Here is a 23,152-nt window from a genome sequence, read left to right on the forward strand (position 1 = left end):
AGCCATACCTCCGACGTGGAAACAAGGCCAAGCAACTCAACTATGCACGAAAACACAGGAACTGGGGTGCAGAAAAATGGCAGCAAGTGCTCTGGACTGATGAGTCAAAATGTGAAATATTTGGCTGTAGCAGAAGGCAGTTTGTTCGCCGAAGGGCTGGAGAGCGGTACACGAATGAGTGTCTGCAGGCAACAGTGAAGCATGGTGGAGGTTCCTTGCAAGTTTGCGAAAGTCATTAAGAACTATCTTCACCGTAAAGAAGAACAAGGAGTCCTGGAAGTGATGGTATGGCCCCCCCAGAGCCCTGATCTCAACATCATCGAGTCTGTCTGGGATTACATGAAGAGAGAGAAGCAACTGAGGCTGCCTAAATCCACAGAAGAACTGTGGTTAGTTCTCCAAGATGTTTGGGCCAACCTACCTGCCGAGTTCCTTCAAAAACTGTGTGCAAGTGTACCTAGAAGAATTGATGCTGTTTTGAAGGCAAAGGGTGGTCACACCAAATATTGATTTGATGTAGATTTTTCTTCTGTTCACTCACTTTGCATTTTGTTAATTGATAAATATAAACTATTAACATGTCTATTTTTGAAAGCATTCTTACTTTACAGCATTTTTTCACACCTGCCTAAAACTTTTGCACAGTACTGTATGTATATGTATATATATATATATATATATATATATATATATATATATATATATATATAATTACACTGTGTCAGGTTTATTATTTTGGACCCGTGGAGACCTCTACTTCATGGACTTGGACGTTATTTCTGACTATTTATTATTATTGTCCAGTGTGTGTTCTCTGTTTCTCTCTTACTTTCTCTCTGTTTTTGTTGCTCTATATTTCTTCGTATTATCTTGTATTCTATTAGGATTTTTTGTAGTTTAATGACTTAAAAATAGTTTAAATTAATAAAGAAATAGGCTCATTAAAATCCAAACAATGACTTACTTGTTAACGATTCTGACATTAGTTATTCGTTAAAAACTTAATGCAAAAGAGAAAAACACACTTGGGTCTTTGCGATGTGTGCAGTTGGATTTGTAGCTGGACTGGGCCTGTGTTTACGCTATGTCCTAACTCACTCACTTTTTATTGTGCCCAGTTTCCTAGTAACTGAAGACATTGTATTCTGAGAGATGTAGTTGTTGGAAGTTTTAGGGGAAGCAGGTAAAGGTAGAATTTCTTGTGTAATAGAAAATAAAAAAGGACTCGTCGTTAACATGTCCGCGTCACACAAGGTCGATTCCAAGTTGAGTCCAAGTCTCTTCGACCGTGACTCGAGTCAAGTCACGAAAAATGAGACTGATAGACATATCAATGAGAGAGAGAGAGAGAGAATATGTGAATAATACTAGCACTATTGTGCCATGTACAAACCAGAATTTTATATTCAATTTATTACTAATTTGTCATTAAACCAAATATGTATTTGTTACAGGGTACCAGTACTTTTAATTGTAAGCTGTTGAAGTTATGAAAAATGAGGCAAACATTCTGGTTGTGCTGCACGGACACAGAACCACAAACCAATTCTGAACACTACATGACTGTACTGTCAGGGTATCTGCAGCTCGGTGTCCCTCCTTTGCGTGTTCAGAGTTTCAGTAAAGCCAGCCATCTATAAATGGAAATTAAATGGGAACTGGCCGGCAACACTACCCACGTTCAAAAGGCAGAGCAAGTCAGCCATGGAAACATCATTATGACATGTATGTATAGGGAGACACAGAAACACTATTAAACACATCAAAACAAAGTGCTTCTATACAACAGGACCAAACGCAGGGAAAGGACATGTGTCTGGTTGTACACCAAGGCACCACAGATAAAATCATTAAAACTCTGGCTGCTTAACTAAAATGTTGAAAAAAATCTCTTCAGTTTTAACCATTCGTGGATCTACCCTAATAAAATATAGTGTGTGGCTATATTGCACCTCTTTATGAAGAAGTGGAATTTTTCCAAAAGCACAAAGGACATACAAGTAAAACAAAAACACATTGCACAAGTAAGAGCTGACAAAACCAAAATTGTCAGGTAAGACCGCCACTGCGCTCTTACTTCACCCATGTTCTGACAAGGCTTTCCAGCACACACTGCTTAACAGTAGGTGGGTTCAGTTAAGACAACATAGGTAGTCACCACCACTGGGCAGGTCAGTGGGTTGCTGAGGATTCAAAAGTTCTCTGAAACAGCACAATACAGTAGATATCCTTTAGAAGTTTTGAAGAGTCACTGTCCTTTGCGATTAAAACCAAAACAACTGTAGTAATGACTGCTGACTGTGACATTTGTTTAATACCAATTTTTGTAAGTATTCCAGTGAAACGGTGTACTGTTCATTATGAACATTACACAACTATGCATAATTTCCAATACAAAGATGACCATTCTGTTACAACCTACATACACCTTCAGGGAGTGTCCATCGCTCCTAAACAAAACTGCTGCAAACATTAATCTCTTCAGTTAAAAATCAACCAAACAAATCCCATGATTGACACTATGTAATGATCTCATTACTATGCCACACATCAAATTTATTCTCCAGCATATTAAACACGAGAATGGCTTTTGTCAACAAAATAAATAAAAATAGCTCAAAGGGTTTAAAACAAACGTTAGTGTTAGAAATGCTTGTATACTTGAAAAAGAAAAGTACAGAAGAAATACACCGTCTCACTTCAGATGTGTTCATATTCTAATTACTCAGATTATCTTTTATCAATTCACATGTCAATGGTTTTAGTCGCAAAGAACAGTGACCTTTCTTCACTTCTAAAGCAGTGGTTCACAGCCCTGGTCATGGGGACCCCTTGTGTCTGCTGGTTCCAACTGAGATCTCAGTTACTCAAATGAACATTAAATTGAACAAACAATTTAGTTAATCACATTTTTAAACTATTCTTCAGTTTATAAGAAGTTTGAGATTTCATGTTCTATTCAATTTCATACATAACTTGAAATAATAATAATAATAATAATAATAAATAATAATAATAACAGATCTAATTCCGTTTTGCTTACCGTATCCTTGTTAACCAGTGCATATAAAAAGACTAATAATACTTTCACTTTATACTTGAGGTTGTACAATACAATGTAATTTTGTTATAAAACAAAACTGGTACTTAGTTCCCACTGACACACAACCTTTTATCAAAGCTGCTGGAATGTTTAAATTGAGTTACGATGTTGCTACAAGGTTGTGTGTTAGAAGCTAGAGATCTAATATAAAACACAGGTCTCAAATAATCGCTGGTCTCCAATACGCGTCGGTCTGCTGGCAAATATTGTAAATACATGCCGGTGGCGTTTAATTGAAGTTTTACGGTATATATTTTTAAATATCAACACATGAAAGAGACATTTTAGTCCAAATAATCACATTTTGAAAGATGATATACTTGATATAAAAGGGGAGTCAGTAAGTTTTGCATCTGATGCATGATTTGCATTGGTTTGATCAGTTCAGAATTCTGCAAAGTGACATTTTTAATAAAAAGGCCCCGACTACATATTGAAGCTTGGATCTTTAATAATCATCATACACACATTTTCTTAACTTTGTATTCACAATTTCGCTTACACAACACAAGCTAGATGCAAATATAGGCTTCATGCAAATAGGGTGCTCTGTGAATCATTGTCTTTTGTCCTTTACATCTCATTCTTTTCCACAGCCTGCTTAACAATATGGAACAAAGAAATAACATTAATAATGATGTAATGAAAGAGAAACAGACCATTGATTGAGAATATATCGTACCAATCCAACTGAAGCAAGACTTACTTTTGGATTCAATTTTAATCATGTCTCCACTATATTTGTATCGTCTTATTACAAAATATGACAAGTTCAAAGTTTAGACGCAGAGATGAAAGGAATAAAACTTGACAGCTATAGAAAGTGTTTATACCTAGAGGGGCAAACAGATATTGCATGCAGTGATTCAAGAACAATTATGCTTTAGTCATTCAACTGATTTAGTCACTGAAAATCCAATGTAGTCTTATACTAGTTGTGTATTTGCAATCCAGTGGTTAGACGAGGCAATGAGGAAGCAGGGAAACTGCAGCACCTCCTCAGTGAAATACATTTCTCCATTGACACATAAAATGCTGCAAGTGTATAAAAAAGATGCAGCACACTAGACAAGAGATTCACATTTCTATTGATTGATTACACAAAAAAGCTCCTCAGCTTTAAAAGTTGGAACATGAAATCCTCCCACCAACAAACCACATTTTTACCAAAGTACTGTTTCTAATGAGCAAAACAGAACTAAACCATTTTCTGGAAACAATTTTATTTTTAAATGCCCCAAACATTGAATTCTTACAAAATCAACAAAAAAGAAGGCTGCCTAAAAGCAAAAGCACTCCGAAGTTCATTCATACTTTTGAAATTGATAAAAGTGAGTAAAATCTACACTGCATGTGTGTATTTATAGTAATAAAAAGTAGGATCTTCATGTCAAGACTTGTTACTTGCTCCTTCAAGCATCATTCTGTTAATGCAATCCTAACACAGGTTTTGTCACTACATGTTCTGCAATTGTTTCTCCAAGGAAGCTCCTGCAAAATTGTTTATCATTTCAAGGGGAAACAAAGATTGTAGGTGCAATGCACTGAACATTTAACATATTAACCCTAGTCCTCTATTATAATGATCTGAAGACTGGCAGTTCTTAATACCTCTTCTGTTTAATCATTTCGCTGTTGTCCCACCAGGCCTTTTTATTTTAGCATTTAAAAAAAAAAAAAAAACCTTTTCCATTTGACAATGTCTTTCTCAATGTTTTCCGTTCCAGTTGTCCGCTAGGCCTGGTTTATTGACCCACTTTTTAACATACAATAAAAAGTCAGTGAAACTATGTCATTAAAAAAATCAGCTGTTTTAAGATCCACCACTGGTTCACTGAAATAGACCCCAATGGACCTCAAAGGAAATGCACCAAAGACATACAACACAAAAGGCAGTTTTAAAAAAGCAAACAAAAGGTATTAGTGGTAGTACACAGATTTACCAAAACGTTTCTCTAATGCAAAGTTTGATTCACTCCACAAAATAAAATTTAAAAAAAAGCTTTTTATTAGTTTCAAAACTAGAAATAAACTGCTCTGGGTGTTTTTTTGTGAATTCCAACCTGAATTGTTTGAGGTCAAGTAAAATTATCTTTATTTATACAATAATCTGTCACACGACTGCGATGGGACCAGAGTAAGAGTGGATATGTAAAAAATCTAAGTTATTTCAGCTGCCCATTCAAGGTTTGTGTGGGAGGGGCTGCGTAGAACTGTTATGGATTGTATTTACTCTAATATTCCATGACTATGCACATTACAAATCTATTAATAAACACAATGGACAAACTACATTATTGTAAAAATGTAAGTGTGGCATACAGACAGACAGACAGACAGACAGACATACTCCACATAGCCACACCGCTATACTATGGATATGTTATCTGTCTCACTGCATGTCACATATTTTCCATTTGTTAGAGAATACCTTATCAAATTCTGATAAACGTGCCAAGGACATTCTGTAGCACATGTTATTGAGGGTTCAATAATTAGGAAAATAATAAACAAACAAGCAAGGGCACACAACTAACCAAAACAAAAACATACTGTAAAACAGAAGTCCTACTCAATCTGGGGGTTCAAGGAGGATCTCTACATGTCACATTATATTTAGATTTATTTATTTTTTAATAACTAAAAGAACCAATTATTCTATTATGCTAAAACTTGAACCGGACATTTAGCACAAATTAGGCGTGTCAGAATCTGCTGTTTTAGGAGTGTGCTCTTTCAGTGTGTGCATCTGCAAGTCAGGCTAAAGTTATTACATATTTCTACTGAAGCCCCAATTCATTTTGTGTATAAACAGTGCAGAAAGTGGATGTAGGCATACTGATAGCTCCAATGTAGTCTTTGTAGCTATTAAAGGGTATAAATGTCACACATGCTTGTTGAAGGAGTGTCACTGCTCTACTGACAATAACTGGCAAAGGTGGTTTCTATTCAACAAGGATATTAAAACACAATGACTGCACAGTTTTGTTTATTAACTAGTAAGTACTTGCTCTCCATGTTATTTTGTCACATCTGTTGCCTTGAGTAAAAAAAATAGAGTACAGCATGTTGTGTTTCAACAGTAATGTTCTAAACCAGTTAGCATTTGTTCGTAAAACAATGAAGAGATCAATTCTATAAATAGACCCTGAAAGAATTGCACAAGCCAGGATTGAGCTGACTAAAAAAAAAAAAAAAAAAAAGAAAACTTTCCAAGACAGTTTAGCTGTTACAATACAATCAGCTGGTTTTTCACAAACCCTGATTAGCACGAATCTTGGGCTGCCTTACCCAAGGTAACATTAGGTAGTCCAAAATGAGTGCTAATCTGGATCTGTAAAACCGTCTGTATAGAATTGGTGTTTACTCTGGATGTGAGCTCTTCAATAATCACTCAATATCTTTATGTACTGTACTGTTGAAGGTACTATGAAATAGGCTTCCATATTCATGTGGCAACTCTATACCATTTATAATGTACTGCACTATATATAAAGGTCAAATGCAAAACTTGCTTATAACTCCTTTAGAGTGCAGATAGGGTAATGGTTACTATGAAACACATATAGCAGCCCATATATCCTCCTATGGTACAATATACTACAAAGATTAGTAGAGGCCAATGGGCTACTATGCCACATGTGAAATACGGCCATAGGTCGCATGGTCTTGCACTTGGACCCCGCATTGCTGCTTGCACTAATATTTTTAATTGAATTTATCATAAGAAAGTTTACAAACGAGTAGAGGCCATTCGGCCCATCTTGCTCGTTTGGTTGTTAGTAGCTTATTGATCCCAGAATCTCATCAAGCAGCTTCTTGAAGGATCCCAGGGTGTCAGCTTCAACAACATTACTGGGGAGTTGTTTCCAGACCCTCAGAATTCTCTGTGTAAAAAAGTGCCTCCTATTTTCTGTTCTGAATGCCCCTTTATCTAATCTCCATTTGTGACCCCTGGTCCTTATTTCTTTTTTCAGGTCGAAAAAGTCCCCTGGGTCGACATTGTCAATACCTTTTAGAATTTTGAATGCTTGAATCAGATTGCCACATAGTCTTCTTTGTTCAAGACTGAACAGATTCAATTCTTTAGCCTGTCTGCATACGACATGCCTTTTAAACCCGGAATAATTCTGGTTGCTCTTCTTTGCACTCTTCCAAGAGCAGCAATATCCTTTTTGTAGCAAGGTGACCAGAATTGAACACAACATTCTAGAAGAGGTCTTACTAATGCATTGTAAAGTTTTAACATTACTTCCCTTGAGCATCTTGTTGGCCTATTTTTCTAGCTTCCCCACATTGTCTAGATGAAGACATTTCTGAGTCAACATAAACTCCTAGGTCTTTTTCATAGATTCCTTCGTCATTTTCAGTATCTCCCATATGATATTTATAATGAAATTTTTTATTGCCTGCGTGCAGTACCTTACACGTTTCTCTATTAAATGTAATTTGCCATGTGTTGGCCCATATTTTTCCACCACTAAGAAAATAGTATGCTAATATTTAATACAATATACTGGGTGCTGGTGATGGACCGAGATTTTGGCACATGGCTGATACTTATTTATTGTACTGGATCACGTAATTAAATTATTCTATTTTTTTTTTTTTTGGGGGGGGGGGGGGGGGGGACGACGATGGACATTGATTAACACAATGAAAGTAAATTCTACGTGACCTAAGCAATCCGTCAACATATCCCTTTACATTCCAGATTATAAATCTCATATTACTTCTTGTCTTTTGATAAACGAAATGCGTATTTGCCATTTTTTTCAGGTATAAGGTGTTGTTTCTTTACGTTACACAACTAACATCTATAGTAGTATGTTATCACTGGTATGTTATTCAGTGATACTCTTTGGTGTTTGCATGCGGTTACCACCCAGGATTATCATTTAAAAAAAAAAAAAAAAGTTATCTTGCAAAAGCATGTTTCTCACCGCTCCCGTTTAAATGTCAAAATATTTCGAATTAAATGTCGTTTAAAATTACATTACAAGTAATTATGAAACAATTACTAAATCCATCACGATTGATTAATTACGGAAGCACAGTTTGACCAGGTAAAAATGGGACGATTTATTATTACTATTACATTTCTTAGCAGACGCCATTATCCAGGGCGACTTACAATTATTACAAGATATCACATTATTTTTTACATACAATTACCCATTTATACAGCTGGGTTTTAAACAAACTATTTTAATTTTTACGATTAAGTATTTTAATTAGTAACAAATTCATCAATTTATACTTTTGGAAAAACACATACTAAACAAATACGGAGTTATTTTGTAATACGTTAACGTATCAACTCTGTAACACATCAAAAACACTGACACAAAAAACTCAGTGTCTGGCTAATCTGGGTACCACATGTGAACATTGTTGTTTTTAAAAAAAATAATAATAATTAAAACATTTCTAATGTTTTTTATTATTATTATTCATTCACAGAAACGAGCATGCAATGATCTTACTTTTGACTCGAGTATTTACAAACAACACAGAACGCGTTACTCACAAAACCACTAGAAAAGCAGCAGGTATACAGTGAGCACAGGTAACAAAAGATTTCCTGCTATTTGTATCACAGGTACGGTAATTTACTCGCGTTTAAAAGTAGGATTTTTGTCATCAAAATTGCTTACCTGTATCCTTATAAATCCGTTCGGACTTTTGTTGCTACTTGTCTGTGATCATCCAACAGCAAACTATTTTTTAACAATAGTTTTAATGAGAAAACAGTTTCACTTAAAAACTCTCGTGTTCTCTGTACCCTTTGCCTGTAATGGCTCCCTTGTTCTGTTAAACTAGACAAACGGGTTCGTCAAGTTTTGTGCCGTCTGCTCTTCCCACAAAAGAAAATGTTTGCAGTGCATGATGACAAGGCAGTGATTAAGGAAAATAAAGTTTTGATCGCCTTTTTGTCCAGGCTCTGAAATAAAAGCAAACGGGAGACCCCTTAGAGTCACGTGACCCTACAGGTTAACGCAGCTTCAAGAACTAGAGAGGTTTGTAACACCCCATAGCCAAATTGACCTTTATTTGCATGGAGTGACAGAATTACAAAAAATGAATAAATACATATATTAAAAAAGTAAGCATTTATACAAAACATTAAAAAACAAACGAACAAACAACCAAACAAAACAAACAAAACAGAAACTGCTACAAAATAGTTATTAAACACAACTGAAATTGCCCCGGTCAAAATTTTTATCAGATGTACTACTGATCTTTACCACAGTAGCGGTTTAACAAGTTGAACATTAAATATGTCTGTACGTCGGTGTTGGGTTTTTGGACACAGTATATATCATAAACAAACAGTTTAAAAAAAAAAAAAGTAAAAACGCGGTAGCCTATGCACTATAACGCCTGACGTATTCAAAGTATTATTTTTTTTAATGTTTTGACTGAAATTATGTTTACCTGTCCATTTGTTAAAATATAGAATGTATTAGTGCTAAGTATTATAAATTAACTTGATCACTTAGTTTAAAAGTGTGGTTTTACAACTCAAAATAGTATCACCTAGAATATGAATATAGAAAGATTCCCGGTCAGAAGATAACACCAGGGTGTGACATGGCATAAAGAAGTGTTAGCCATTGAACAAACGCAGTTGTTGTTTTTTTTTACATCACATAGCAAAAACAATGTATTTCATTGACACAAGGGTACTTTTTCACTTTTATTCAATAAGTTATTCAATATGATCGCAATTTTCATTGTAAAACTTATCAAGAATGAATGAAAAAATAATATATCATAAGACTTTCATAGCAACACAGTAAGACCTTCATAACAACATATTATTACTCCAATACAGGTGGACACGGATCATGAAGGATCGTGTCAGGGTGGCTGGGCAGGAATGACACCTTGATACCATTTTTATAAAGGGTGGAACACTGGTGTTCTTCATGAGGTATGAAACAGTATAGCGCTGAATAAATCTTGTTACCTGTGTATTATAGGTTTAAGTTTCAATGTCAACATGTGACCAGGCAGCATTAAAATAATTCTGTTAACTGCATCATCTGTATTTGTTTGTGCTTTTTATGTTCGACTAAGTGGACTTGCCATTTGTACTACACAGTCAATCATCTGACACTTCCCACTGTTCTGTTCCTTAGCTTCACGTTGATTCATGATGGTATTTCTTTATTTCGCAATACCGGTAGTTCCAAATATAGTGACCATTAGTCTTTAGTCTGGTATTTAAAGGAGGATACCTGACTGGAACTGTGTGGAAATACAGAACATATTTTATTTAATTATTATTATTATTTAATTATTTAGTAGATGCTTTTATCCAAAGTGACTTACAGAAAATAAATAAAATATAACAGTATATAAGTTGCAGCCAATAAAAATGCAAAAACAAACACATATATACACTATATACAAAATAAATATAAATAAAAGAAAATACAAAAGATATATAAATATAAATATATAAATAAAAATAAAAATGTACAATAAGTGGGTTTTGAGAAGACAGCGGAAAGCAGTAAAAGACTGAACAGTTCTGAGAATAACCAGCAGCTGGTTCTACCACAGGGGGACAATGGAAGAGACTGAGTGGACACAGGAGGAAGGAGAGTGAAGAGAAGGCATACCAAGTCAACCAAATCTCACACATTCTGAAAGTCTTTTATGGTATTTCTAAAAGTATAGTCCCACAAAGGTTTTAAATGTAGTACTTTTACTTTTTTACTTATTATCGAACCAAACCTTTCATTTCTAATATACTGTATATCCTAAACTTAGAAATACTAAATAGCTATGGATGATGTTTCTTAATGCTCATGCTATATTGAAATTTACCATGCTCTACTTTTTATCAACTGTTGAACTAGGATTGAAACATCCTAATTTCTGGATTTCCATCCACCTTTCAGTCCCTAGTTCTGTAAAAGGGTTAATCAGGTGTAAAGGTTTATAAAGAATTTTTTGTTTGTTTGTTTGTTTCTTGGCTTTATTGGGCCTATTTTACATCCTGTTGCATTGGCTAGTATTTTCATAATGCATTTCCCTGTAAAATATATTTGTATTGATCTGTTCCTTGTTTTCTCTAATGTTTGCATGCCGTATGTCTGGGTGTGTGTCTGTTGCTAGTGGTGTGCTATTCTCAATATCTCAATACGTTTTGTCATTTCATAAAACATTCTGTTACTGGGGTTCCTAAAATCAAAAATCATGTCTATTTTCTGACGTGTAACTACACTGGTGAAATAACAATATATGTATTTATTTTTGTATTTATTAATTTAATGTATTATTACATCTAAGTCTTGCAAACAAGAAGCAATGTATGTTCGATTTAGCTACTGGCTAGTTTACACCACAGGGGATCATTTAAGACTCCCATCAAGTTTCCATGTGAGACTTAATTATAAGATACCTGTACACAATATTGGTGGTGTGTCTAAGTGAAGCTTAAACTAAAAGTTGGAATGACTGAAGCTGCTTTGCACTGGGAGTCTTAAAGAGTAAGTAGTGGGTTTCCCTAAAAATATAGAATTATACGTCCCCACATGTTATTATTTATTTATTTCTTAGCAGACGCCCTTATCCAGGGCGACTTACAATTGTTACAAGATATCACATTATACATTATTTCACATTATACAGATATCACATTATCTTACATACAATTACCCATTTTTACAGTTGGGTTTTTACTGGAGCAATTTAGGTAAAGTACCTTGCTCAAGGGTACAACAGCAGTGTCCCCCACTGGGGATTGAACCCACAACCCTCCGGTCAAGAGTCCAGAGCCCTAACCACTACTCCACGCTGCAACTGTTTAAATAATGTACCTTTAATTTCTCTTTCCACATCCTGACAACTTTTCACACTTCTAACTTTAAAGCATGTTTGAAAGCTCTTAAAAATGGCCACGATGTCAGGATGTAAACAATAAAAAGAAAACTTACAGGTACATTATTTAAACAGTTATAGCAACACTTGGGGACGTGTAATGCTATATTTTTCGGATCCCTGCTATTTACTCTTTAAACTATACCCTGCATCAGTAATTCACAGTCCGGAATTTACATATTGTGGCTGTTTTAACCATTCCAGATTATGAAATTATTTTATTATAAAAGTTTACCCTGTTTAGTGTGGTAACATTATAGCAAAGTGTAGTGAAGCATAGTTCACCATGGTAAAGCACAGTATGGTGAAAAATATTTTTTATTATATGGTGGCTGCATGGGTTGCCCGCATGCAACTTCTTTCTTTTCCTTCTGCATTCTGGGGAGGGTTTCGATTTTGGATTAACGCCAAGCAAGCATAATTGTCTGTCAATGTATTTGACTTTCAGGAGTTTGATATTCAATGCAGTCATTAGTGATCCTTTTTGGTGTTTAAGTGCTGAACACCAGGTATCTAGTTACCACCCAGGATAATCGTTACCACCACCCAACCACCAATTATCCAAACAGTAGAACAAAACAGCAAAGCCACTTGTGAGACAGACAACCCCAATGCAGAGATGAATAAGAAAAAATCTGCAATTAAAAATGTATTTGTTTGTTACATTGAGCTTTTCATTCACAACAGGGTCTTATTACAGGCAGAAAAATAGAGAACAAATGTTATTTATGATTGCACACTCACATACACTATGTATAGTGTAACTAGTCAATTGTTCCTATTTTGAAGCAAGTGCAAAAGCAGCAGTATTTTTTTAAAGATAAATACAAAATATTTTTCATGGTACAAAACTAGCAATAAACTCCTGTTAGTTTTAGTGCTACGTACAATTTGCCCTAACTTTAGAATATGCCTGTGACACGGATGGCTGGTGGTGATGTCAGACCAGGAAGGAACACAGACAGTCAGGACTGCAAGGTATGATTAAATACACTGATGCGCCGGTTTATTGTAAAATAAAAAGATTTAACAAAAGCCAAACACTTTTATAAACAAAACGCCGTGGTGGCCAAAACAAATAGACAAACAAATAATATTTATAACAAGTATCATACTGTTTTTTTTCCAGCACGAGTAGCAATTGTTTTCTTTGTATCGGTTCTTGTATCATCTCTTGTCTCCCCTGGACAACCCACCCTGTTCAGCCAAAGCTGCAGGCCTTTTATATTATGGCCAAGGGATTAACTGGCTGTTAATTATCTTATTAATACCTTGGCCATAGTCTGCACAAGTTTAATAAATATGCATGACTGTCAGCTAATTCAATAATTACTAGCCGACAGTCACACATTCTCACAAGGTATTTAAAAACAATAACAAATAATGGCGGACGAGTTTTCGCCCGTCCTTCAAAACATAATATATAATAAAATACAAAATAATACATAATATGAACAGGATATACAATATGTACTAGAAACACAACAAATTTAAAAGAATAACAAACAAAAAAAACTTAATTTAAAGTAATACATTAATTTAGAACACCTTGCATGCAATGATATTTGCTATGCATTATTATTATTATTATTATTATTATTATTATTATTATTATTATTATTATTATTATTATTATTTATTTGGCAGATGCCTTTATCCAAGGTGACTTAAAGGTGTTACAGGGCTGTACAGTATTACAATGCAAGATTAATATTTAAAGACAGTATAGTTTACAGTAAGTGCAAATAATACTACTAAAATACAATATGAACTAGGATGCAACAAGTTATATCTACAATTACATATTAGTAGTGCAATAGTGCAAGGATTGTGCATTAGCTGAGGATCTAATGTGGTGCTTAGGTCATGCAAGTCCAGTGCTTAGAAGGAGGGGTAGATCAAGAGATCTACAAGTGCAGTCTAAACAGGCGAGTCTTGAGGAGGCGAGGGAAGGCAGTGAGAGACGGAGCAGTCTTGAAGTTCTCTGGTAGCTGGTTCCACCACAGATGGACTAGGGTAGAGAAGGAGCTAGCACGGGAGGATGGAGAGCGGAGGAAAGGCATGAACAGATGGCCAGTAGAGGAGGAGCGGAGAGGGCGAGAGGGGGAGACACCAGGGATTAGAGGTAGGAGGGGGCAAGAACAAGGGTCTTGAATTGAATGTGAGCAGAGACCTGACCACAACCAACTCTGATTAAAGGCTCAGAAACCAAATTGCTATTATAGGCTATGTTCCAAAAATGTAAAAATGATCATTTCCAATATGTATGGCAGTATTAACTTATAGATTATCCTATATCAATATGGCAGAAATGGGTAGCCAGTGAAGGGTGTGAAGCATGTCTGCAGCCGCAGTACAGTCCTTCCGTCACACTAAAACTTGCTGACAAACAGATTAGTATATCAATTGTCTATCTAAGCAATAGTGATGTGTCTGTGTTTAGTAAAGATGACGATGCCTTTTAGTGGCAATTTCAGTTATGTACTAAGCATTTGTGCTCACATTATAATTCTCAGGTAAAATGTAGATTAGTTCAGTCATTTGAAATAATGGACACATTGTCTGCTGTGATTCCTCTTTGCAGAGATGAGCAACCAGGAGATATAACATACTTATGTTCTCCATATTGGTGTGTGTGTGTTATTTTTTTTAAATCAGGACACCCTCATTCCAAAAAAGATATCCTATTTCACTGTCATAAAACGGTGTCCTGGAAAATGTTGATATCCTACAATTTCAGATTCAACTTATTTTGTTTAGTTTCACCCTCAGAAACTGTTTTCTGACAACGTGATAACCCACAAATGGTTAGGTTTTCAAATAATTTATCTCGGTTGAAGGCCCCTTCGTTTTAGAATTTCACTTACATTACACTTTTTTTTTCACTGACTCTTCAGCCTGCAAAGCTGCAACAATGAGCAAAGAAGCCTCTCACCATACAGTAGGTATTTAACACTGCTAAGTGCTGCTTAATGGCCCCACCAGAGATTGCCTTGGGGATGTGACATGTATCACAATACAATCCCAGACCATACTCAACGTTTCTGAACCTTTAAACAGAGTTGGTTGTGGTCAATACATATGAAATCTAACAGTACCTAGTTAGTAAGGAAGCAACATCCAACTGACTTAAAAGTGTTGGATCTATATAGAAAATGAATACAGTGCAAGATGTGTACCAAGGTTATGAAAACCATACATTAAACATTGCAAGTGAGTCTCTAGAACTATTTAGAATATCTCAGTGATTTAAACATATAACCATTTTAAACAGAACTGTTGTGAGAATGTGAATTCTACTGATATTCTATCCATGGCTATTATCAATCATTTTTTGGGTAATGCATTATAAAACCTAGCTGAGCAGCTCCCATGTTCATAATTTGCAGTAGTTAAATGTGTCTTTTTTCCTTAGTTGTTTATTTGACATATTAAATAAGTGCCACACATTTCCTTGTTCACCATGTTGACAGCATGTACATATTCTATTGGTAACATGCCATTGATACTCTTGCCACACACATATGACATTAACTCACTAAGACCAACCAATGGAAATCTACATAACCTGGTTTATGTCAAAGTTGGTCCCTGTTTTAACAAGCACGGATCAAGCACGGATCAGTGCCATATTATTCTGAATCATATAAGATAACCTTTTCACATTTAAAATACTGTTAATTTATCATAATATTCTGAATCATATCAGATGACCTTTTCACATTGACAATATTGTTAATTTATCATAATATTCTGAATCATATCAGATAACCTTTTCACATTTACAATATTGTTAATTTAGGTTCTACACTATTTACTAAACTATAGTGATTCAATTATACATTATTATTATTATTAGTTTTATTTAGCAGATGCCTTTATCCAAGGTGACTTACAGAGACTAGGGTGTGTGAACTATGCATCAGCTGCAGAGTCACAACTACGTCTCACCCGAAAGACGGAGCACAAGGAGGTTAAGTGACTTGCTCAGAGTAACACAATGAGTCAGTGGCTGAGGTGGGATTTGAACCGAGGACCTCCTGGTTACAAGCCCGTTTCTTTAACCACTGGACCACACAGCCTCCTATAACATACATGCCAACAGTCCCTATATGGTCAGGACAGTCCCGAGAGTGTTAGAGGCAGGATGTAAGACGTGAGTCTGAAATGAAACAATTGCTGCTATATAGATTTCATTATACTTGTTACTGTTTCTTCCGTGTTTTGTTTTTCTGTTTTGTTTTGGCCCTTGTGACGTTTTGTTTCTAAGTCTGTTTTTTCATTCAGAAGTCTGTTTTTTCATTTCATAAATGCTGAGCGCAACCAAGCGCACAGCTTCACCAAATCCAAGTCTCAGTGTGTTCCATCATTTCCTGGTTCTGACGTCATCGCTCAAGCCATCTGTGACAGTCTGATTTCTTTAAATTGGTAAAGGTTTTACTGATGCGAAAAACCATTTTTAAAATGTGGTCATTTTTGCATCATATACCGTACAGTAGACCAACATGGATAATTAGACCTTGAGAGACATGTTGTGAATGTCCCAGAAACCAAATGATTGAAACAATATGGGTCAACATCAAGAACTCCTGCACCTGCTCACCAGCAATGCCATCCAGATAGTGGCTAATCTGGCATCCAAAGAGAAGTCTTGTGTGGCGCATGCACTGTATAAAGTAGGATAATTGGCTAGAGCCCTTCAATTGTTGCACAGTGATTAGTTGAAGTCTCTATAATACATTATTAGTAATAATTTATTATAGGGACACATTGTTTTCATGCAAAAATAAATGCAGGAACAGGGCCAGATCTTGAAGGCATGAGTACTGGTTACAGCAGTAGAATGTGTTACCACACAGTTTGTATAATTATGAAAATGGTGACCATTTTTAAAGTGTGAAAGTCAGAACATCATAACAATATTTTTTGATTTACAGTTTTGTGTAGGCCTTTTATTGCTTGTTATTTGTGTTGTTATTTTAGTTAAATGTAGTTGGCAAGGACTATGTTTGCTTCTCGTCTCTGCCAAAATACATCCCGTGAGAACGCGTGGTCGGCAGCTAATAAGTTATTGACAAATTGGCTGTCGCCCACTTGTATATGTGTGAAATGTGGTCAAGGGATAAACGAGGTAATTGATAACCAGTTAATCCCTCTGCCACTATATAAAGCAGCAGCTTTTGCTGACTGGGGTTGGTTGAGAGTGGAGAGAAAGAGTCAGAGAGAGAGAGAGAGAGAGAGAGAGAGAGAGAGAGAACAAAGTTAAACAATTGCTACTCATTCTGGGGATAGACCAGTGTCCGAAAGATGCAAATTGGATGCCCGAAAACCATCAATTTGCATATTGCCCAGGTGATTCGCGAATTGCCCGCTGACTTTGGGCAAAGCTTTCAGGCTTTGACCGGGCAAACCGTGGTCTGCCCACTGCTTCTCAGGCAGAGTCCAAATCATTCCCTCTGTTCTTTCATTCCTGTTCTGAGTGACAGGCAGACCTGCCTAACCTCCAGGTTTTTCCCGGAGACTCTGGCTTTTCCATTCGGTCTCAGGGTTCTTATAGCCGAAGTGTTCTCTAAGACGGAGTTAGCCACCAGACACAATGTGAACCAATCAATAAATAAATATGTATGTATTACTTGTCAGGACGCAAGTGCATCAACATATGAAATCAACTGAATAAGTACAAGTAAAACAATAGGCATGTGTATGTTAATAAACTATAATAAAGTAACAGACAAACTAACGTTAATAAAACTAAAGCAAAACAACACGGTCAAAAACATTAAATCACTATGTACTTTTGAAATTAGCTGGTGGGTGTGTTTGGAGTTGTCACAATGGCAGAGTGTGATGGGGTACACCCCGCCCCATTTTGTATTATTATTTTTTATTATTATTATTTAAATGCATTGTTTAGTATTTAAATACACAATGTTTTGTTATTGTTGTTTTACAGTTTGGATGGGGTTAAAATTCCCCATCTATGCTAAACTCGTGTAGAATGTGACCAGTTTGATTATTGCTAAACTGGAGCTTTGGCTGAACGAGGTGGGGTGTTCAGAGGTGGAAAGAGAGAGTGATACAGTAAGAACTGAAACTAAAGAATTAATTAACAATTGCTATGTGTGCTGGCTTTACACCAGCATGATACTTGTTTTAAGTGGCCGATCACGGAGGCACGCGAGGGAGGTGCTGCTGGCCCGAGTGGAGAAAATAGACCCAGGGCTCGACGGCTGCCTCACCTGCTTGAAAGGGGAAGTGTGGTGCTTCGCTTGTGCCAAGCCCAAGCACTCCACTGTGTGCAGCCTCGTTCATGGATCCCTTCAGTCATACATCCTGGAGAGAAAGAAAAGGGGGCCGGACGAGAGCATGGAGGTTGGAAGCAGAAAGGACTCCTATGTGTGAGGAGAGTGCCCATGGGCAGACCACTTCTTCTACTTTGGCCAAGAGGTGGAGTCATGTGAAGAATGGCTCTGCGTCAAGGCTCTCCAGCCAACAAAGGTGGATTCCCCCACCTTCGCTGTGTTTCCATCCCCCTCCTACCACAGCGAGGTTGAGGCCTCAAGCTCGTGCCTCATCTGTGGGGAGCGGCGGCACTTCCCGGACAACTGCCCCCTCCCAGAGATAGAGGAGGAAGAGGACCACATGCCGGCCCGAGGAGGAAGAAGGGAAAGAGTGGCCATCCTTGGAAGAAGGGGAAGAAGCCAGGACAAGCTCCAGTGCCCACAAGGGAGGAGCCTGAGTGCCCAACGCCCTTGAGGGAGATATGGGACTGTGATGGACACTGAAGGAAACTTCCAGGAGGACCTCCCAATGGCGATCCATCTGCTGAGGGTCAGAGGTGGGGAGCGATGAGAAGCATGGGAAAAACAACACGACCCAGCGTCCCTCTCAGAAATCACAGCCATGGTACTTGCCTACCTGGCTGCAGATGTGGGAGGGTCCCCACCATCTATTTTGGCTAGTATTAAATTCAGCGGATTTGCTCCCTTGGTAGATTGACGTTTTTTTGAATTGGCGTTTTTCACTTTGCACAGTTTTGTATTTCTACTTTTAATTTAAAAAACATTCAAATACATGTTTACTTTATGAAATCTGTCTTCTAAAACAGTATCTCATTTACAGTATTTCGTTATAGCATCTACAATGTCAGCAACGTGGATAAGAACAACGAAGGCCTTCTAAAAATGAGTTACAGCATTATCGTTATATGGTCCTTAAGTTTAAGATACCAGTAATTGGAAAATATTAATAGCTGCAATACACTTTAACGATAGGCATTTGCTAACTCTCAGTTTTAAAACATAGCTCTGGTTCACTAACATAACACAGTGGCATGATCACAATATCATTTAGTAATTCTAGGACAGTATTGCCATGTGTGAAAACTTTAACAATAAAGCCGAAACAAAAATGCTTTAAATTTAAAAATAGTTAATTGACTAGCAAGCACTGGCAAAATCAACTCATTTTTAGACGATGCAGAACTAATTTGTTTTGACATATTGTTTAGGGACGTTGAGATACCTGCACAGTGGGTGTCTTAATAGTAGTATCTACAACAAATCGACAATAACAATCCAAAGCAAATTTGCTTTTGTTACAGACTTTCTAACAAGTAAACTATTTTAGCTGTTACAGTACTTAATTAACCCCTTGTAAAAAAATAACACAAAACTGCTTAACATAAACAACAGTCGTACAGGTACCCCAGTAGCAGGCGCAGTTTACACTGCCTCGGAGTTCCTGATCGCCTCATAAATTCCAGATTTTCTAAATCCATTGGTGGAAATGCTGCAGTATATATTTAATGCATGAATTAGTCCAGAAAATAAGTGAGGCAAGATTGGATAGCAAATACAACTTTATATATTGTGTTTAAATATAGTTGATACAGCATATGTAAATAAATATTGACTTATATATTTTGTTTAAATATATCTGTGTGATAGGGATGGCTAAGTGGTGATATCAGGCCAGATGCAGGAAGAAAACAAACTCAAAATACTGTGGTGCAAAAAGATGCTGCGGCACAGTTTATCTTTAACACAAAAATAAATAAAATATTTGAACAAAAACAGTGCTCACAGAGCAAAATAAATATTCAAACAAAAACAAATCACAAACAAAAAAAACACAACAAAACACACCCTAGGTCAGGCTGGGCAGTAGCCTTCACTGATCCTACTTATTTTTAGTTTTACTTTTAAACTCTCTTCTCTCGCTCCCGTTCACTCCTCCGAACACCGACCTCGAGTGCAGAGTGCTGCAGGCTTTTATTTACTATGGCTGAGGGGGTAACTATCAATTATCTCATTACCCCTCGGCCACAATCTGCACGAGGACAACCTCGCCTCTGCCAGAACACATTTACATGAAAATAAACAAAACATACGGCTTCGCTATCACATTTATAAATAAATAAATCACAACAACAACAACAACAACAATAATAATAATAATAATAATAATAATAATAATAATAATAATAATAATAATAATACAAATACAAAATAACACAAATGAGACAAAGGGGCAGAGAGGGAGACCCCATTCTAAAAATAAATAAACAATCACCTTTCAACCACATCTAACAACAGATACATTTAAAATTTATGTTTGTTTAAATCTTTTGTTTGTTTTTTGTGTTAAGAAAAAGTGTGCCTTTGTGCTTTAACTGCAGCTTTCCACCTCTGAGTCTACTTACTGCCATTTACCAATTTTGGCCACAATGCTAAGCTTTCACATGCTTACATACAAGTTTTATAACATTAAGAGGAAAATGCTGCATTTGTTTTAAAACCAGGCTCTTAGAGCTGGAAGCAGGAGCTGGGGAAGAGTTAGAAGAAACCACAGCATAAATTCTTACCTAAAAGTATTAATACCTTTGTAATTCCCACTTTGATTACCACATCCCTTTGCTAATAAATAATTTCTTCATACATTGGACATCCTGTAGCAGCTAGATTCATTCTGTAAATCATCAGTGCTCCCTATTCTTAAAACTTAGTTAGCTTCTATTTATCTTCTGAGAATGTGTGGCATTTATGACTGATGAATCTTTTCATAAAATAGCTTCTGTGTATATACCTCACAAACTCTATAGTCCATTAGTCAAGCTCTGTTCGCAGAAATGTTGTGAAAGCTCCCTTGTTCATCCTAAACATTTCACATATCATGATGCGTGTTGTTTAAGATTGTCCCCTAAATGAGAGCAGCCTTGTAGCTTGTCTAATACAATGTTAATTTTCCTGACTAATTTTCATCACCTGTTTAACTCTGTAGATACTGCATGGTTTTCATCGGATGTACCAAGACTCCCAGTAGGGACCATCGGGTGTAACAGTAACTGTGAGATATCTTAAAATGGCTATAGTAAAACAGAACCCCTGTGAAAGGGTAGCTTATCATCCAAGGCTGGCTAGTGGCAGGAATATCAGGTGGCAGGAAATTGCAGTTCAAGCGCTTTCCATACAGTTTTATTTATATCAAAATTAAACAAACAAAAGAGTGAGTTAAACAAACAAACAACCAAACAATCAGATCAGACTTACCAGTCCAGCCACATTCTCACATGGTTGGCTTGTCTGCCTGTTGGACAAGAACACTGAACTCTGGCCAGACCACTTTGTCTCTCTTTGTTGCTCTCCAGAATTGCAGGTTTTCTCACATTTTTTGACAAATTCCTTTGACAAGTTACTTTAGCCCATCATTTTCATTTTGGTGCCTGAAGGGAAGGGTTGCCTTATTGACTCTTTAACCCTGGCTTGGATATATATTTATGCTACTGTAAGTAACTCAGATACTGTGAAACCAAATCCCTTCAGACAACAGTCCTACCTAAATAAATCCACAAATATTTCCATTAGACTCATAAATTACATTTCTATACATAAGGTAATTACATTTGTCAGCTATTTTTAAGCATCCTGGTCAAGCTGCTATGCAAACGATCATATCGCCACCTATGACGCAAAAAGTCTATTGGGATCACAAGGAAAAATATTGTACTTCTGGTGACCAGTGGTTGTGAAGGGACCCTTAAAATAATGATATTGATACATGCTGATATCCTCTAGTATTGATAAGATCAAATGCATCTTACATAAGAGTTTCTGCTGCCAAGTCAGCAATAGCACAGATTTAAAATCGCTGGAATCCAGACCTTTGAAAGACACCTAAAGCGGAATATAGATTTCAGTTACCAAGGAATGAATTGCTTTGATTATAAAACCCAGCAGTACAACTACTTAGGTTGTGGAAAATGCTCATCATTGTCTTCTTCCCTTCTACGTTTTGTTGGAGAATATATATTGTGAAGTAGAAAGGCATGCTCATAAGGGGGAAAGGTTTAGTAAAGCATTTATCATATTCCTGGCTGATCATAACTGTACTGACCCTTGTAAGTGTAGTTTGCTTCTGAACTATTGACTATATTTCCTTCTAAGAGGATTTAACCTTAAAGGACATTCCTTTTTTTTTTGTTTGCTCGCAATGTTTTCTGCCAACGTCAGTGAATGACAAAGTATCATGCTTTAGTTCTGTCTCAATGCATTAAACACAATCACAGGTGCAAATACAATTGCATGTTCACCATCCTTAACATTGGATATCGATAAACAACACAAACAAGGGTAGACCTAGCAAAATTACTGGCAACTGCCCACCAAGAGCAAACAAGTGATGGTGGACGGGAGTGATGGTTAGCAACTTCATTGTAACAGAGACCTCTACTGGTAAGACAAGCTCATAAGCTATATCTTCTCTGTGCAAACCAACCTGTCTCTTTAGTACAATGTTTAAGATGCTTGTTTAGTGGTTTCAGGTTCACAAGCAGCCTCTTCCTGTTACACAGAGCTACATTTTCAATGTCACGGATAGACTTTCCCTATATAGGTCTAATATATATATATATATATATATATATATATATATATATATATATATATATATATATTTGAAAGAAATCTCTGAACCTGCATCAGGACTTAGAATTTAGTGTAGGACTGGATGTCATGTTTTAAAATAAGAAAATGGTCGTACTGGTATCAAGTTTTTTTGCACATTTGGTTCTCTATAGGGAATGAAGGTAAGATTTGTGAAAGTATTTTGTTAGTTGCAAGCACATTATTGCAAAAGCAGAGATCATAAAGA

At 36.3% G+C, this 23,152-nt stretch overlaps 1 protein-coding gene across 1 annotated transcript in view; it reads right to left on the reverse strand.

The window, feature by feature from the left end:
• Positions 1 to 9,130, reverse strand: part of LOC117408672 (phospholipid-transporting ATPase IC-like) — a 53,106-nt gene extending 43,976 nt beyond the window's left edge. The window contains exon 1 of the mRNA XM_034013869.3: positions 8,761 to 9,130. The gene's annotated coding sequence lies outside the window, so the exon portion shown is untranslated. The remainder of the gene's footprint in view (positions 1 to 8,760) is intronic.
• Between the last annotated feature and the right edge of the window lie 14,022 nt (positions 9,131 to 23,152).

Source organism: Acipenser ruthenus, chromosome 2 (assembly GCF_902713425.1).
Source record: "Acipenser ruthenus chromosome 2, fAciRut3.2 maternal haplotype, whole genome shotgun sequence".
In the NCBI taxonomy this organism is placed as follows: Eukaryota; Metazoa; Chordata; class Actinopteri; order Acipenseriformes; family Acipenseridae; genus Acipenser; species Acipenser ruthenus.